General features: G+C 41.2%; 1 protein-coding gene across 5 annotated transcripts in view; it reads right to left on the reverse strand.

Annotated features, from left to right (window-relative positions):
- pknox2 (pbx/knotted 1 homeobox 2) overlaps positions 1 to 8650 on the reverse strand; it is a 411407-nt gene extending 402757 nt beyond the window's left edge. For 2 of the 5 annotated variants that reach the window (XM_078427018.1, XM_078427014.1), the window contains exon 1: positions 6902 to 7195. The gene's annotated coding sequence lies outside the window, so the exon portion shown is untranslated. Of the gene's footprint in view, positions 1 to 6901; positions 7196 to 8083; positions 8163 to 8591 lie in introns of those variants that run through there. The other 3 variants (XM_078427015.1, XM_078427017.1, XM_078427016.1) reach the window with 3 other exon arrangements.
- Between the last annotated feature and the right edge of the window lie 9482 nt (positions 8651 to 18132).

Raw genomic sequence — 18132 nt, forward strand, 5'->3', positions numbered from 1 at the left:
GAATAGAGGGATTTGGGCTAAATGCAGGAACAGGGGATCAGCAATAGCCAGGCAACTCGGTCAGTATGTCCGATCTATTCACAATTAGTTTGATTGGGACTGATTTGACACAATTTCTGAATAGCAAATTGTGGACATTCAACGTGTTCAGAAAGTATTGTTTTAATTTAGTTCCATTTGGTTAGTTATTTTGTTAAACAAAGTGTCAAGTTATTACGTTTTTGAGATGCACCGAGACCCTAGTTTCAATTTAAGTTTGAAGGGAAAGGGAGAACCGAGGCCAGGGACTATCAGCAAGAGATTGATATTGGAGGTCACAATGGAGCTTACCCTTTTACGTAAAATAAAAACAAAAAAAATGCCTGACTCAACATGTCAGGCAATATCTTGTGGAAAGAGAAAGAGCCAGAGTCAATGTTTCAAGCTTTATGAAAGGTTTTCAGCCCAAAACATAATTCTACCTCTCACCACAGATGCTGCTTGGTTTACTGAGCCTTTCCTTATTTGCTTTGCTTCATATTTCCTGCCTCTACAAAATATTGTTGTTCAGTTTAGAGATGCAGCTTTAAGGTGAGAGGGGTAAAGCTTAAAGGAGATGTACGGGACAACAGATGGTGGTGAGTGTCTGGAACGCACTGCCAGGGTTGGTGGCTGAGTCAGATACAATAGTGGCATTTAAAAGGCTATCGGATAAGCATACGGATATGCAGAGAATGGGGGAATATGGATTATGCTCAGGTAGTTAAGAAATGCTCTTGGCATCATGTATGGCACAGACATTGTGGGCCGAAGGACCTGTTCTTGTACTGTACTGTTCTATGTTCTACAGCCCCTTTGTCCCACCAAGGATCAAGGATCAAGGACTCTTCTTTCACAGTACTAGAAGAAAATTGATTTGAACAGTTCAATGCAGAAACTGCCACTTCATCTTCAAAATAGCTTTTCAAAACAATTTGGATGAAAATCAAAAATATTAACCCATAACTTTTCTTTCCAAATATATCGCCTAGCCTGCCACGTATGGGCGGCACATTGTGCTTTTATTACAGATATTCAGCATCTGCAATATATATATTTTTTTAATGTGATGGCTTGTGCAGACATATCTGTGCCATTCATGAGTTGAAGGTGGCTGGACTACAATTTTGAATGAATGCCTTTATTTGTCGTTGAAAGCACTGCATACAACAAAATTATTATTGCCACTCCATTGGTGCATAATATACTAACATAAAAGCACAGGACACAATTTAAAAACAATATTATTTAACCAGGGCTTAAGATAAATAAATAATCAATATTGCAATATATCAATAAACAATGGTGATAAACAATAGACAATGGACAACAGGTGCAGGAGTAGGCCATTCGGCTCTTCGAGCCAGCACCGCCATTCAATGTGATCATGGTTGATCATTCTCAATCAGTACCCCGTTCCTGCCTTCTCCCCATACCCCCTGACTCCGCTATCCTTAAGAGCTCTATCTAGCTTTCTCTTGAATGCATTCAGAGAATTGGCCTCCACTGCCTTCTGAGGCAGAGAATTCCACAGATTTACAACTCTCTGACTGAAAAAGTTTTTCCTCATCTCCGTTCTAAATGGCTTACCCCTTATTCTTAAACTGTGGCCCCTGGATCTGGACTCCCCCAACATTGGGAACATGTTTCCTGCCTCTAACGTGTCCAACCCTTTAATAATCGTATATGTTTCAATAAGATCCCCTCTCATCCTAGTAAGGTAAAATGCGAGATAGGTAGCAGCATGGAAGAGTGCAGCATGAGTAATACTCAGTAGCTTTTCATATTGAGTATGCAGATTGCTTTGGGGAAGAAACTGTCTCTTAGTCTGGAGGTGCGTGTTTTCTGCAGCATATTACAATCGACAGTCTGTTTTGTAGACTTTCAAAATAGAAAATACAAAATGTAAACTATGAACAAATTGAATCATGTTAAACTAGTGGCATTTACAAATAACACCTTGGTCCAAAATTTGACTCCAGCTTCAGAAATTCTTATAATTCCCATGGATATTCATTCCGGTCTCAGATCCATAATCCTAAAGAGTAGTAACCCACTGCTCTTTTTGCATGATGAGTCAAGGCTAGATGTTGAGGATGGATAATCGTTTCACTACAAACAAGATTGCTGACAGTTGAATTTGACTAGATTTTGACATCTGAAGAAGGGGTTCGACCCGAAACGTCACATATCCATGTTCTCCAGAGATGCTGCCCGACTTGCTAAGTTACTCCAGATCTTTGTATCCTTCTTCAATTGTTCAAGACAACTTTCCTGGGTACTACAGGTTCAACTGCACTATTTCAATCCCAAATATTTCTTGATATTAACATTTACTTAAATATTCAAGTTCCACCTTCTTTCATACTTAAAAATAAAATCACTGCACTAATGCCAATTTAGTTATTTTTAAGTTTAGTTTAGAGATACAGCGCGGAAACAGACCCTTCGGCCCACCGTCTGCACAGACCAACGATCCTCACATTATCCTACACACACGAGAGACAATTATTTTACACAGACCAAGCCAATTAACCTACAAACCTGTACGTCTTTAAAGTGTGGGAGGAAATCAAAGATCACAGGGAGAACATACAAACTCCATACAGACAGCATTCGTAGTTGGGATTGAACCCGGGTCTCTGGCAATGCAAGCACTGTAAGGTAGCAACTCTACCACTGCGCCACCGTGTGATTTTCTATGTGATTTAGTGTGATTTTTTTCCCTCCAAAATAAGCAGAGAATGATAGACATTGGGCCAATCCATCGCACAACCATCCTACAGTCACTAGATATTCTACTTCAAATGCTTGTAGAATCGATGTATATTTACAAGCCATCGTTAATACAAAAGATGTAATCTCAGTCCAAACTGACAGAGGCTATAAATAACAAGCCAGGAATGCCACAGTTATTGAATAGCCTGGCATGAAAGACAGGTCTACTTAAAACAATCATAAAGCAACTGGAATAGTTAAAGAAAAAAAAAAATTAAGGGCAAGAAAAAGTTTGGGCAAGAAACATTTGAAGCTCTTCAAGCTAAAAATGTTGCAGAGAATAAAGTTAAATCAGCAAAATAATGCGAGTCAACAATTGATCAGTAAATTAGTTCACTTCGGTAAAAATCATTCATGGAATTCCAGAACAAGGGGTACAGTTTCAGTGGGTACAGTTTCAGTGGGAAATCATTAGTTTCAAGAAAACGAGTTTCTGACAAAGTAATAGGGTGGATGATTTAGCCAAGAAATAGATGACAGCAGTAACCATAAGGCTACTTTACAGTCTGGACAGAGTATCCAGTGGAGCCCCCCAGGGACTGGAATTGGAAGCACAGCTTTTCCTCAGATATATTAATGACTTGGACATGGATGCCCAGCACACAATCTCCAAAACTGCAGAGGACACACACTTGGAGCCACAGCAAATTATGATGGAGATAATAACAGACTTAAGAGGGATGTAGGTAGACACAAAATTCTGGAGTAACTCAGCGGGAGAGAAGGAATGGGTGACGTTTCGGTTTGAGACCCTTCTTCAGACTGACGATACCCATTCCTTCTCTCCTGAGATGCTGCCTGACCTGCTGAGTTTCTCCAGCATTTTGTGTCCACCTTCGATTTATACCAGCATCTGCAGTTTTTTTCCTACACATTAAGAGGGATGTATGCAGGCTGTGGGATGGGCAGATAGGAGGCAGATTCAATTTAATACCAAGATATGTGGTGTTACACTTGGTGGAAAGAACACGAAGCAATGCAAATCAAAGACCACAAATCTGAAAGCCATACAAGAGCGGAGAGATCTGGGGCCATAAGCAGATGGTTGTCTGAACATGGCAGAGAAACTGGTTCAAGGGGCATTCAGGGGCCTGGGATTTATAGAGATTTAACATCAACAACAACATAATTATGATCAACTTTCATGAAAAACTGGTTTAACTATATTTAAGGTGAAATATTGACCCCAGTTTATGTCATGGTGTGGAAAAATGATTCCAGAAATAAAAGAATTGAGTAAAATGACAACAATACAATAGAAAAGATTGGAGGTAAAATATCTATGAGTATTTTGATGGGTTGATATCTCAGGTTGATGTCTTTACAACAAAGTAGACCCTGATAGAGATATTTAAAATCATAAAGGACATACAGAGTTTATCAAGACAATTAAAAAGCTAGAGATACTGAATGAATGTAAATGGCAAAAGAACCAAGCAAGTGACCAGAGAATAGATTAATGTTACACAGTAAGTGATGTGGACTAGGAACAGGGTAGTGGGGTGTGCTTTAGTGGTAGAGGGTAATGTAGTAGAGGAGGTTCATTAATTTCTACTATTCAAAAAGGAGCTGAATAATTACCCCAAAAATGTGAATTAACAGATTTGGCAAGGGGAAGATGAGGGGCTGGAAAGTATGACAGGCACTAGCCAAAATGCAAAAGCCAGCACAGACATAATGGACCAATTTTCCTCCTGTGCTGTAACCATACCATGATATATTGAAACCAGATATCGAACAATGTGTTAAATAAATTAGAAAGGGAACTTTTCTGTTAAATATACAATGCTCACTAACCACAAATTTATATTAGGCCCCATAAAAAGCACAAACAATTAGCAATTCAAAGAGTAGAGACAAAGAACCACAGATGCTGGTTTATACCACTGAAAGACACAAAGCGCTGAAGTAACTCAACCAGTCAGGCAGCATCTAGAGAAAAAGGATGGAGACCCTTCTTCATCCCGACCCAAAACGTCACCCATCCTTTTTCTCCAGAGATGCTGCCTGACCCGCTGAGCACAGTGTATATCATAGCAATTCAAAGACGTTCTCGTGTACAGTGGACAAAGTTTTTTTTAAAATTATGCAGCACAGAACAGAAATTAAAACTCACATTTTAAATATTAGTTAGGAAAATATGCGAGAAAAGGTCGGTGGCAAACCATTTAATATCTACCAGTACTTTCCAGAACAGCTGACATTAAACAGCACCCCCAGGCACAGCCTTTGCAATACCACAAACTGCTGTCTGCACTACCATGTTCATCCAGCTCACGTGGAAAGTCAGGAGCAGTTCAATCCAACCCTACCAGTGGCCTGACAGCACTGCCGATTATAATCAAGGCAGAATCAAATTGACAGCCATGCTGCCCAGTTATTGTACTGTGTCTTTGACAGTGTCTCCCACTAAAAAAAAAGTCCCTGAAAGTTTACAACAAAAAGACCTAAATAATCCAGCAATTCATAGAAACATAGAAAATAGGTGCAGGAGTAGGCCATTCAGCCCTTCGAGCCTGCACCGCCATTCAATATGATCATGGCTGATCATCCAACTCAGTATCCCGTACCTGCCTTCTCTCCATACCCCCTGATCCCAATTCGCACCACTATGTCACAACTCCTGAATATACTCCATTGGAGGTGATCACTAATTATCAAGTTCCATGCAGTCCCTCCTTTAAAAAAAAAATGTCCATCTGAACTACACACAAGTCAACTGGGTAAACATGGGCTGGAGTCCAGCTTATGAAAACAAATATCTAAACTACCTTTTACATCCCTTTGAGCATCCTCACCAAGTTCCCATGTGGTTTTATGGTATTTCTTGCACCAATGTACTTACCTGATTTCTCCTTTAACCTGCTATTCACCTTCACTACTTGCGAGTGTGTTATTTTTAAAGATGAAAAGTAAACAAAAACAAGCTCCCAGTGCATCAAAAAAGTGGAAAAGATGAATGCAAGTTTAAGCTACAAATGAGCTCTGCAGGAATTATGGGCTCGAACAGAATGCTTCTTCAGCTCCCAGACCTGTATTTTCCCCTTACAGATTCATTCCTACTCATAACTTAGAATGCTATTCTTAAATCCTCCACATGCTTGCCGTTTAAAACTAAATGAAACAATTTTCAAAAGCAACCAACCTTTCATAATGAATTTCTATCTTCAAAAAAAAAATCTCCTTTCAGAGGTTGATGCATTCCTTGCCATAGAACCATGTCTAATTTTCAATCGCTGAAAAGCTTTTCAGCACAGACTCGACACAGTAACAGAGTGGTCAAGAATACATAGCAGTTTCTTATCATGCTGTGCGTCCTCCTTCAGTCCCCAATACTTAAACAGTTCAATAATTCAGCTGGCGATTTACTACTCAAATGTCTACATACACAAGTTAAATTATACAGGGGAAAGTGGGAAATTAAGTTTCAGCGATCACCTTCAGATTTGAAACAGAGTGCAAAGTCGACAATATCCTGGCTTCCTGACTAGCGTACGAGTGCAAACTGGGTTTATAGAAAGTGCTCGTGTTTAAATAAATAGGGTTGGAAAACATCGGACAGGCAAAATGAATAAAGAATGATGTATATTCCAACTGAACAAGGGTCTGGCTGTACGAAAAAAATATAATGTAAATTTTCACGCCAAAGTTCAAATTTGAATTTACTTCAGCTAAAGGCAATATTCATTCCCTCCAATTCCTTCGCGGCGGCGTTTCAATTTTTTTTTTTTTTAAACCTTAAATCAAGCGAGATAACCTCGTGTGTTAACTTTTGGAGGAAAAAAAATACAATCGACCTTGCTTTCTAATTCCAAATTTTTTAAAAAAGAGAGATTCCGAAGCATGGGATGGCCCAGGATCAGTGACAGACGGAAAACACAGCTGGAGTGATCGCACTTAAAGATGAGCAAACATGCCAAGCTCAGAAGTGGAAGCGCACATCAAACTTAGTTTAATGGCATAGGGTCTTAATATGCAAGCCAGGGTCTATTAAAACAGCGTCTTGGTATACAATTCACGGGATGGGGCAAGGAGAACAAGAAATGTGCAATTTTTTGGTCTCAAATATCCATTGCAAATAATTTAATTCCCTCCAAATGCATACCTGATTCCTGTACAGCATTCCACTACGGCGTTCACGTTTACTCCCATTCCACGGGAGTCATTGTACTCCCAGTATAACCCTGACAGCAACATAAAAATTCTTAAGAAATTAGTTCTGCGTTTGGTCTGCAGTGGACACATCCGCAACTGGCCGGTTAATTCCATAACCCTACTGATCGAAGACTCGAGTCTTGATGTATAACTGTGACAGGATACATGCTGTATGATTAAAAAGGGAAGACATTGTGAAGGGTTTAAGTCAACAACCGAGGCTCCTTCTCGCAAATTGAAGTGTACGCTTGATTGCAAAGGGCTTCACGCTTTTTTTTGGGGGGGGGTGAAAAAAAGCCGAATGCAACAGATGAGAGAGAGAGAGAGAGAGAGGTGGCTTGGAAACTGCAATGCGAAAGGATTTATACATAGGATCGCGAGAAGAACGAAATCGGCTTTCTTCCCTCGTAAGTAAATGGATTAAATGCATTCCACGCAACAAATTAGAAAGACGAATTTAACGACAGAATACAATGCAAAACTAACCAATCCTTGAATTCCTAATGCAATATCTCCGATAAGCCAAATATTTCATTTCCTTCCCCTCGATTTCCTCAGTAATATTACAATGGAACAAACACGAAACCATAACAAAAATGTGGCAACGTCCCTGCTATACTTCTGCATTGAAACAGTAAAAGCAAAATAAAAATCCTGAAAGTAACATGTCCAGAAATTTCCTCTTTGATCTACCAGGAAACCAAAACAAAAAAATGCGGCAACGTTTTGAAAATCAAGGAATACAAAACCTGAAGGTTGCAGGCATAGTTCGAGATATCACAGCCTCAAACTCTGCGTGAAAGTATCTGCAGCGCTATATTTCAAAAAAAGAAATATTATTTTTCGAAACAAAACTTTGAGCGCTGGCAAAAACAAATTAAACGAAGTGTCCCTTTTGGTCAGAACCAGGAGCTCTTCTTGATACAAGAGGGGGAGGGGGCAGAAGAAACAAGAAAAGTACATCAGGTCAATAGTTGTATCAAACAGAAAAAAAAGGGGGGTCGAGGTGGCGGTAAAGAGATAAAGCGAAGGGGAACCAAATCGGAGCTTCTTCCTTCGGCTCGGATAGGAATCGCCTCCCTTTTTTTAACATCCAGAAAGTAGTAATTAAAAAAGACAAGAGAAAACGCACAAAACAGGTTACAGTACATCATCATCAAATGCGCCCAGAATATGTCTTAAAATATACCATGCATTAGTTGCCCTTTTTTTAAAAGAAAGTAGAAAATGTTTAGAAGTTGAGATATGAGCGTCCAGGACGATGCGATTGTCAGACAGCTAGCTCTGTGCAAATGCTACAGGATTCCAATGAGCGAACAGAAAAGGCTCATCGCTTAACAATGCAGCTACTCTGCCACAACCGCCCCCCCCCCCCCCCCCCCCATCAGCTGTAAAGGAAGGAAAAGAGAGAGGTGGAAAAATGCAGATGGGGAGAAGCAAAAACACGCAGTGATTTAAACGTGCGTCTTTTCTCCCGGTTGGGACAGTGAGTGTGTGAATGAAGCGGCTGCGAGAGCATCTGCAGCCAGTGTGGTGTGCGATGTATCCGTGTGCGCCGCTGGTTGCACTGTGTTGCTACACTGCCCCGTGATACACTGTTGCACCGCGGTTCCACAGCCTCCCTGTGAATGACAGCTTACCTTCATGCCAATCTTCATCAGACTGACACCGGCGCCGCGCCGCCACGCGCTCACACCGATACATCCCCATGACGTCAGCGCGCCCGGGCCGCGCCCTCCCACCGCCGGCACGCCCCTCCGCTCCCATTGGCCGCCCACCCGGCAACAGCGACGCGCGGGAAGGGCATGCCGCCGGCTGATTGGAGGGGAGGGTGTTCCCTCGCCCCGCCCCCAACCCGCCGCCAGGGGGGCGTGTCAGAGCCCGCCACCAGGGGAAGGCGGGGCGAACCGCCGTCCCGCCCACCGCCGCCCAGGATGCAGCCAATCACGAGCCGCGCCTCCCCACGTCCAGGCTACGGTTGGCCAACGACTCTGTCACTCAACCCCTCACACCACCACTTCCGTCCTAAGTCATCAATATTCATAAAGTGGGAGTCTTCAGAGCATTAGAGACATATTCATGTATTTTTGGCCACCAGCTATCTCTAACGGGAATAAAATATTTTTTCAATATAGAAACGTCTAAATGTATAAACCAACGAAATATTTGAGGCTATTTGCTCTATAAGTGTGCCATTACTAATAATTCCTTGTTAAATTTCTATTTGGGAAGCAATTACTGAGTTGGACTAAACTGCCAACAAATACCATAAAAGCCCAGTGGCCAGGACTAATTTCTCATGAAATAGACACATTTTAGTTTAATTTCGAGATACAGCACAAAAACTGGCCATTCAGCCCACTTGCCGACCTGTGATAATAGACAATAGACAATAGGTGCAGGAGTAGGCCATTCGGCCCTTCGAGCCAGCACCACCATTCAATGCGATCATGGCTGATCATTCTCAATCAGTACCCCGTTCCTGCCTTCTCCCCATACTCCCTGACACCGCTATCCTTAAGAGCTCTATCTAGCTCACCCCGTACTCTAGCACTATCCTACAGACTAAGGACAATTTACTATTTTTACCAAAGCCTACAATCCTATAAATCTTTGAAATGTGGGAGAAACGGAGCACCCGGCGAAAATCCACGTGGTCGCAGGGAGAATGTACAAACTCTATAGACAGCACACATGATCAGGATCGAACCCTGGTCTCTGGTGCTGTAAGTCAGCAACTCTACCGCTGCACCACTGTGCCGCCATTTGACGGGAAATAAAATATTTTTTATATACAAAATATGTAAAACCAACTAAATATTTTAGGTTATTTCGCTTTATAAGAGTGCCAGTTCTAATATTCCCCAGTTTAATTTCTATTTGGCAAGCAATTGCTGAATTGAATTAAACTGCCAACAAATACCATAAAAACCCAGTGGCCAGAACTAATTTCTCAGGAAATAGACACACTTAAGAGAAATTTTCCTGGGTAGGGTAACAGACGATTATTACAGAAAATTTGGCAGCCCTAAGATTCTGTTCTGAATGTTCATGAGACTCTTAAAAGAGTTGCTGATCTTAACACAAGTCTGAACGCTGTCAGAAGGGCCCCAACCCAAAACATCGCCTGTCCATTCCCTCTACAGACCCTGCCTGTCTGGCTGAGTTTCTTCAGCACTTTGTGTTTTGCTCAAGATTTCAGCATCTGTAGTTCCTTGTGGCTCCAATAATCGATCTCATTTTGGTTGACACAGGGAGCTATTTCTTCCAATGGAAGAAATGGGGAAGAAATCAAAGCAGACAGTAAATAACTTTGTTATTTATCTTTCTAAGGAGAAAGTACTGCAGAAATTAAGGGGACTAAAATCAGATGAAACTCCACCAGAACCCAATGTCTTGCATTCCTAAATTATAAACAAAGTGGCTGGAGGGCCTGCAAATGCACGAGTGAAGATTTATTAAAATTCCTCAGATTCCCCTGCATTCAGCAGACTGGCAAATATATCACTATTTAGCAAAAAGGTAATTAAAAAATGAGAATTACAGGCTAGTTAGATTGTCATTCATTGTCAGTAAAGTGCTGGAATCCTTCGTTAAAGATAGAGGAACAAAGTACTTAGAAAATCTTCATGATTCAACATTGGTTTTCAGGAGTAAAACCAGTGTTTGACAAATCTAACGGAGCTTTGATGAATGAAACCAGAACTATAGATAAGGATCAGTGGACATGAGTACTAAAAAGTCCAGTCATATAAACTTTTTTTGGATCAAAAACATTTTGCGCTGAAAATGTTTTTTTCCCTCTGGGTGAATTATGCTAATTGAGTGTGAGTCACTTAAGAGATTTCAACTGCAGGCATGCAAGGGATGAGATCAGTCCCTCTACAGTGATTATTTCCAAGGGGAAGGAAATAACAACAATTTGTAATGCTTGGGACAAATAGGTCTTCCCAAAGCATCAATGGATTGAGACCTCTGATAACTCAGTTCTTTTCTTACCTTCAATTGTTCTGAAGATATTCCGTCCAGGCTTTGGCACAGCACTGGCCACCTTTTCCATCATTCCTGATATAATATATTTCCCCAAAACCTTGGATCTCTTCCCTTGAAATTTTGAATCCACTGTGCCAGTTCTTTACTTTAGACTTTACTTTAGACTTTAGAGAAAGCGCAAAACGGGCCCTTACGACCGAGTCCGCACAGACCAGTGATCATTCAATACACTAGCACTATCCTACACACTAGGGATAATTTACAGAAGACAATTAACCTATAAACCTGTACTTCTTTGGAGTATGGGAGGAGACCAGAGAACCCTGAGAAATCCCACACAGTCACAGTCCACACAGACAGCACCCATCATCAGGATCGAACCCGTGCCTCTGGCGCTGTAAGGTAGCAACTCTACCTCTACGCCTCTGTGCCCCCCCCCCCCCTAAAAGAAGAGCTAAAGGAAGAGATGTCTCCCTGACCAAGAAACCAAGAACAAAGGAGGACAGGTTCAGAATAAAGGGGTTTAAAACTTAGATGAGGAAACATTTCTTCACTCAGAGGATGGTGAAACTTTGGTACTGTATACCCTACAGGGCCGGGAGGCTCAGTTGTCATGTTCATTCAAAAAACTGATCAATGAATTACTTCCCATTAATGGATTCAAGAATGTAGGGATAAAGCTGGAAAATGGCGCTGAGATAGAAGATCAACCATATCTTAATGAATGGTGGAGAGACCATGATCTTAATGAATGCTCTTTTCTTAATCAGATGATCCAATAATAACCCCAATATGAGTATCAATGTGCAAACACTTCTCTTTCTACCACTTACCATTTCATAGTCTTAATCCAGTCTTCCAGAGACGATCTCTGGAAAAGATCAACTCGAATGTAGGGGAACCCACATCCATGAACCACGTGCCATTCATATCCTACATCCCCATTAAGACGCAAAGAATTGACAAGTTCCTCTTCCCCCAAAAAAGATCCTTAGAGGGAATGATGGGGTGGATGCTGAGCATTTAGTTCCCCTCAGTCTAGAGAACCAAGGGGCATAATCTCAGAATAAGAGGTCAGTTATTTAACACTGAGACAAGTGGAAAATTCCTTTATGTAAATAAGGGTTGTAAATCTTTGGAATTCCTCCTTCAGGTTATTGAGGGCACTCAGTTGCTAACCATTTGCAAGGCTCAGAAGAAAATCAGATAGTATTGGGTCTGCAGGAACATGGACACAGCTCAGCCATGAATTTACTGAAAAATAGAGTAGGTGAGGAAAGTGAAAATGGCACAGCAGTTTTCTGGCCCAGAACTAGCTCCAAGCATCTCAAGAAGCAGAACTTTTCTTTTCCACATCACTTCTTCAACCAAATGCAATTTACTTTGCCTTCTGCCAAATTGCTCACAGCTGTGATGATAATCCTGAGATTATGATATTTTGCACTCTCCATGAAACTGAATCTCCTGCCCACTCATTGTGTTTGTTTCTTCCGTTCAAGCCAGGTTGAGCTGTCCTTCAGAAAACCAAGTAGTAGATGCTGGAAATGTTCAATATGACTGGCAGCATCTGTGAAGATACAGATTTTTTTTTCAGATTAATGACCTTTAATCAGAACTGGAAGTAAGAAATCAAATATGTCTTACATTATCGAGAAGGGAAATTGGTAGCAGCAGGAAAGAGCTTGTCAGTGAAAGACAACAGACAATAGACAATAGGTGCAGTAGGCCATTCGGCCCTTCGAGCCAGCACCGCTTCGAAAGGAAAAAGTCCATGAGATACTGAATGACATTGTTGTTGGTTGAGGAAAGATAGTGAGGTTTGTTAATGATAGCTCATCTGAATTTGGGAGATGACAATAGAAACAGAGCTAAGAAAACAAGAAAATAAAATTTGTAAGTGTGAGATGGAAACCACTGCAGATGCTGGAAATCTGAAAGAAAAATAGAGATCACAGAAAATACTCAGCAGGTCAAACAGCATCTGGAGAGGGAGAAAAGAAGAGTTATGACATTACAAATTATGACCTTCAATTAGAATTGACCAGTTCTGAAATGAACAGAAAAGGCTGGTTTTCTGAAATTGTTGATCTCAGTGTGATCCTGAGAGGTAGGTTGAATCAAGAGGTGAGATGCTGCTTCGCAATCTTATTTTGTTCTTTCCAACGCTAAGAATATATTATAGATTTTGCAATTTCAGGAAATTATATTTCACAATTTGTATCAGAACGAGACAGTACTGATTAAAGTACTGATGAAAGGTCATCAACGTAAAATTATCTTTGTTGTTTTGTGATCCACAGATGCTGCCTCGCCTGATAATTATTTCTCGCATTCTCTGTCTTATTTCAGGTTTCCCGCATTTGTACCATTATGTGTCTCTTATTGTGTCTCTTTCTCTCTCTTTTTCAGTTTCTGATCATCTCCTTCAATTTATAACCCGTTCAGACAGAACAACTGTGATTAACATAACATGCATTCACCATCCTCTCTCAGCCATCAAATGCCATCTAGTCTCCATCCTAACATAGGCATTCCCTTTGTCCTTTCCACTCCTCATGCTTCCCTGAAACTAAACGCATCTTTATTAATATAATAATATATTCCTTTATTTGTCCCACACTGGGGAAATTTGCAGTGTTACAGCAGCAAAGTGGATAGCAAGAGACATTCATTTATCTTATCTTTATCTTATCATCTATCTATCTATCTATCTATCTATCTATCTATCTATCTATCTATCTATCTATCTATCTATCTATCTATCTATCTATCTATCTATCTATCTATCTATCTATCTATCTATCTACCTTTTTGTACACTAAATCACTAACTTTTCTGATTAGAGGACATTCTGTTTCTCCATCCACAGACACTGCCTGATCTATTGAGTAATTACAGCATTTTTTGCTTTATTTGCAGTGTCCCGTACCTTGGAACTATATGTTCTCTCCCCTCCCCCACCCTAGTCATCCTACCAATTTCACTGTTCACATCCTTGTATCCCTTTATTATCACCTCTTCCCCAGCCAACAATGGACCATTATGGGCTCTACCCTCCCTTGGACATCTGGTGCCAGCCCCACTTTGTTTTGGCCTTTGCTTACCTCCAGTTCCCTGTCCTCTACTTTCAGTCTGAAGAAGGGTCCCAGACTGAAACATCACCCATCCTTTTTCTCCAGAGATGCTACCTGACCTGCTGAGTTACAATAGCACTTTGTGTCTACCTTCGGTATAAACCAACATCTGCGGTTCCTTCCTGCACCATATGGAACTCTTCAGACCTTCTTACAGAGGATGCCATCTGCTCATCTAGTTGTGGAATCTCCAAGCTAATCTTTCCTTCCTCCTTCCTTAAATGCCAACACCATTACATCACTGCCCAACATCACTGCCCAACCACCCTTCCCTCTCATTCTTTTACAATTTCCCCTGCCTATTTTTCCTCCCACAATTAGTCTTTAAAATTCTGAGCACTTTTGTGAGCTTCTAAATTCTGGGTTTATAGCCGCTGAATTAATTTTCACCATCTTCCCAACCTATGTGCTCTCACAATGTGCAATTCCCAGCAGAAAGTGCTGGGAAAATATTCACATGTTACCAGAACTGAGAGGATATCAATATTCACCATTAACACAAGTTTCTAAATAAGAAAAAAGATAAAATCATGATAACTATTTAATTCTATTGCTAAAAACTGACATCCATCGTAAGAGTATCATTATTACTAGTTCCTGAATTTTAAAATTGTTATGTACACATTGCAGTCAGTCATTAATATTTTAAAATTCTTTGACTGCAGTTTTAAGCTAATGTACTCAATTAGATTAAATATTTGTTTGACATCAATAAGCTTTAATTTTATTTAAATTCAATTTTATTTTATTTTACTTTATTAGGTAAACCTTTGGTCTGCATTTTAACGGCAAATTTCTCGTAAGTTTATCTAAATGCAGCATACGTTGCCTGCACCAATTGATCCAAACCTAAAGCTTATTTTATTTATTAATTTTTCTGGACCTAGATGATGCTGGCCAGGCGAGTAGTTATTGCCCATTTATGATGTCCCTTATGAAGATGGTGGTGAGCTACCATCTTGAACTGCATTTGTCCTTGTGGAGAAGATATTCCTACAGTTTTATGGAGAAGGTAGATGATAAACTTGATCAAGGAAAGCCTTCGACAAGGTCCCACATAGGAGATTAGTGGGCAAAATTAGGGCACATGGTATTGGGGGTAGGGTACTGACATGGATAGAAAATTGGTTAACAGACAGAAAGCAAAGAGTGGGGATAAATGGGTCCCTTTCGGAATGGCAGGTAGTGACCAGTGGGGTACCACAAGGTTCGGTGCTGGGACCCCAGCTATTTACGATATACATTAATGACTTAGACGGAGGGATTAAAAGTACCATTAGCAAATTTGCAGATGATACTAAGTTGGGGGGTAGTGTGAATTGTGAGGAAGATGCAATAAGGCTGCAGGGTGACCTGGACAGGTTGTGTGAGTGGGCGGATACATGGCAGATGCAGTTTAATGTAGATAAGTGTGAGGTTATTCACTTTGGAAGTAAGAATAGAAAGGCAGATTATTATCTGAATGGTGTCAAGTTAGGAGGAGGGGGAGTTCAACGAGATCTGGGTGTCCTAGTGCATCAGTCAATGAAAGGAAGCATGCAGGTTCAGCAGGCAGTGAAGAAAGCCAATGGAATGTTGGCCTTCGTAACAAGAGGAGTTGAGTACAGGAGCAAAGAGGTCCTTCTACAGTTGTACCGGGCCCTGGTGAGACCGCACCTGGAGTACTGTGTGCAGTTTTGGTCTCCAAATTTGAGGAAGGATATTCTTGCTATGGAGGGCGTGCAGCGTAGGTTCACTAGATTAATTCCCGGAATGGCGGGACTGTCGTATGTTGAAAGGCTGGAGCGATTGGGCTTGTATACACTGGAATTTAGAAGGATGAGGGGGGATCTTATTGAAACATATAAGATAATTAGGGGATTGGACACATTAGAGGCAGATAACATGTTCCCAATGTTGGGGGAGTCCAGAACAAGGGGCCACAGTTTGAGAATAAGGGGTAGGCCATTTAGAACGGAGATGAGGAAGAACTTTTTCAGTCAGAGGGTGGTGAAGGTGTGGAATTCTCTGCCTCAGAAGGCAGTGGAGGCCAGTTCGTTGGATGCTTTCAAGAGAGAGCTGGATAGAGCTCTTAAGGATAGCGGAGTGAGGGGGTATGGGGAGAAGGCAGGAACGGGGTACTGATTGATAGTGATCAGCCATGATCGCATTGAATGGCGGTGCTGGCTCGAAGGGCTGAATGGCCTACTCCTGCACCTATTGTCTATTGTCTATAAAATTAAAATAGCATTGTAAATGAAAATGAATATATTTCCAAATCAGGCTGGTATAAGCTTGGAGAAGAAACTTCAGGTGATGGTGCTCCCATGCATCCGCTACCCTTTAACTTCTTGACGGTAGGAGTCATGGATTTGGATATGGCATAATCATCGAGGAGGATCAAACCAATCTTTAGTTTTGCACCACGTAGCTAATCTTTGTTGGTGCTCATTCTCCACTAGCATCATCGAGCCATAGAGAGACACAGCATGATCCTGCAGCAGACTTGAGTCCTCGGCATCCATCCATCACATATCTACAGACAGAGCACCCGGAGGAAACCTACGTGGTCACAGGGAGAATGCACAAACTCCACACAGACAAGGTCAGGATCGAACCCGGGTCACTGACGCTGGGGACAGCAGCTCTACCAGCTGCACCACTGTGCAGGATTAACCTTCCTCTTCATGTCCGACAAAACTCACTACTTTAGCTCAAAACAATGTACAACGCAGACTAAGAAGTGATACGAGAGTACTGAAAGGCAGATTATTATGTGAATGGTGTCGTTAGGAAATGGGGAAGTACAAAGAGATCTGGGTGTCCTTGTTCATCAGTCACGTAAAGTTAACGTGCAGGTACAGCAGGCAGTGAATATAACTAATGGCATGTTGGCCTTTATGACAAGAGGAGTTGAGTATAGGAGCAAAGAGTTCCTCCTGCAGTTGTACAGGGCCATAGTGAGACTGCACCTGGGGTACTGTGTGCAGTTTTGGTCTCCAAATTTGAGGAAGGACATTCTTGCTATTGAAGGAGTGCAGCGTAGGTTCACTAGGTTAATTCCCGGAATGGCGGGACTGTCGAATGTTGAAAGACTGGAGCGACGACTAGGCTTGTATACACTGGAATTTAGGATGAGAGGGGATCTTATTGAAACATATAAGATTATTAAGGGATTGGACACATTAGAGGCAGGAAACATGTTCCCAATGTTGGGGGAGTCCAGAACCAGGGGTCACAATTTAACAATAAGGGGTAAGCCATTTAGAACAGAGATGAGGAAAAACTTTTTTAGTCAGAGAGTTGTAAATCTGTGGAATTCTCTGCCTCAGAAGGCAGTGGAGGCCAATTCTCTGGATGCTTTCAAGAGAGAGCTAGATAGAGCTCTTAATGATAGCGGAGTCAGGGGGTATGGGAAGAAGGCAGGAACGGGGTACTGATTGTGAATGCTCAGCCATGATCACATTAAATTGCGGTGCTGGCTCGAAGGGCCGAATGGCCTACTCCTGCACCTATTGTCTATTGTCTATTAAAATGTAACGAAGCCTCAATTATTTCTTTCTTAATTTCTGACTTTTGCTTTTTGATGGCAGGTGAGCAAGAAAGTAGGGATAGCAACAATAGCTTTCTCGTGACTCCTTCTGGATGCGGGCGACCTCAGGTCTTGAAACGATAAGAGTTCTACTCAACATTAACCCTTTAAAATTTGAAAGTGGAACAATAATGGACTAAGTTCTAAATCACATCACATAAAACAGAAACGAGATTTACTTTCCAGATTTGTGAAAATAATATTCATGTAAAAAGCAAAAGAAACCCGGTGGTTAAAAAAGCCTTTGAACCTCAAAGGGAGAGGCAGAGGAAAAACATATACATTTTTAGAAGTTTCCTGATGATGAGATGAAAGCTTAGGAGGGGGTTTTAGCACTTGCATTATTACTCTGTAATGTTTCTGGTTCACATTGACATGTATACTGAATAAAATATTATTGAGTCTCGCTGATATATTGCAGGCTGCTCATATTCATACAGATGGTGTCATCATTCATTTATTGCCTTTCATTTCAGAGATGCA

This window comes from Rhinoraja longicauda, chromosome 32, assembly GCF_053455715.1.
Source record: "Rhinoraja longicauda isolate Sanriku21f chromosome 32, sRhiLon1.1, whole genome shotgun sequence".
NCBI lineage: Eukaryota > Metazoa > Chordata > Chondrichthyes > Rajiformes > Arhynchobatidae > Rhinoraja > Rhinoraja longicauda.